The 1,522-nt window shown below is 34.2% G+C and overlaps 1 non-coding gene across 1 annotated transcript; it reads right to left on the reverse strand.

The window, feature by feature from the left end:
* Positions 1-634: 634 nt before the first annotated feature.
* On the reverse strand, positions 635-778 carry LOC123387484. The gene has a single exon (XR_006601924.1). It is a non-coding gene; the product is annotated as a U4 spliceosomal RNA (small nuclear RNA).
* Between the last annotated feature and the right edge of the window lie 744 nt (positions 779-1,522).

A 1,522-nucleotide genomic window follows, 5' to 3' on the forward strand; every position in this document is an offset into this window, starting at 1 on the left:
AGAAAACAGCATCTGTGAAGCTCAATAAAACAGGGTATGTTTGTATTTGTGTGTGGATGTTTGAAAGACAATTCTTCATGTATTATGAAGAAGGTAATTTATAGATTACCTTTTGTAAAATTTTCAGTAATCAATAAAGGCAAGACAAGAAAAAAAATTTTTTTCTCCATAACAGTCTCTGCATATTTGGATTGGATTTAGTCCTCATTATCATATATATGCTATGAAATATAGATGATATGTGCATATGATATATATAGTACATATAAATATTATTTGCTGCTGTCATAATGACATCTTTTGCAAAAACACATTTTGCCTATGGATGTTTAAAAATGCAATTCATTTTTATATATTGAGCCTATATTCTGCAAATTTATAGAAAATTATTATTATTATTATTGATCTGTTAACTTTCAATAACTTTACAATAGACCACTTTAACTGAAAATAATGTGTTTTGTTCTTTACATTCCTTTTATTTCACTTTCTTGTCTTGCTCTACTGGCTCAGACGTCTAGTGAAATGTTGAATAGAAATGGTATCAGAGAGTATTTTTTCTACTTTCTGATTTTGAAATGAATATTTTTCTAATGATATGCCAGCGAGAATGTTTGCTGTAGATTTTGGTAGATATTCTTCATCATGGTAAGAAATTTCTATTCCTAGTTTGCTGAGTTTTCTTTTTTAGTATAGTGAATGGATGTTGAATTCTATTAGCAATAATCGCAACCTCGGATAAACCTCATTGGCTACGATACTGCCACTGCGCAAAGCCTGGATGTTGAATTCTATCAAAGATTTTTTTCCTACATTTATTGAAATGACCATTTGTTTTTTCCTTATTTTTAATTGGCAATATTTAAATTAAACTAATAGAATTCCTGTTGTTAAATCATCCTCAACTCCTTGAATAAATGTTTAAAAACTTTTTTTTATGTAAGTGTAGTTGACACACCATATTACATTAAGTTTCAGGTGTACAACAGTGATTTGACAAATTTACACATACATTATACCATGCTTGTCACAAATGCAGCTGCCATCTGTCATCAGACAATGCTGTTATAATATCATTGATTATATTTCTTATGCTGTGCCTTCTATTCCCATGGCTTGTTCATTCCATAATTGGAAGCCTATGTCTTCCACTTCCCTGCACCCATTTTGCCCATCCCCCACTCCCTCCCTCTGGTAACCATCAGTTTGTTCTCTGTATTTATATCTCTGATTCTGGTTTTTGTTGGGTTATTTCTATTTTTTTTTAAGATTTTATTTATTTATTTGACAGAGAGAAACCACAAGTAGACGGAGAGGCAGGCAGAGAGAGAGAGAGGGAAGCAGGCTCCCTGCTGAGCAGAGAGCCCGATGCGGGACTCGATCCCAGGACCCTGAGATCATGACCTGAGCCGAAGGCAGTGGCTTAACCCACTGAGCCACCCAGGCGCCCCAAGGGTTATTTCTATTTTTTAAGAGTGAAATCATATATGGGGCGCCGGGGTGGCTTAGTGGGTTAAAGCCT

Source organism: Mustela putorius, unplaced genomic scaffold (genome assembly GCF_011764305.1).
Source record: "Mustela putorius furo isolate JIRA1106 unplaced genomic scaffold, ASM1176430v1.1 tig00003853_pilon_pilon_pilon, whole genome shotgun sequence".
NCBI lineage: Eukaryota > Metazoa > Chordata > Mammalia > Carnivora > Mustelidae > Mustela > Mustela putorius.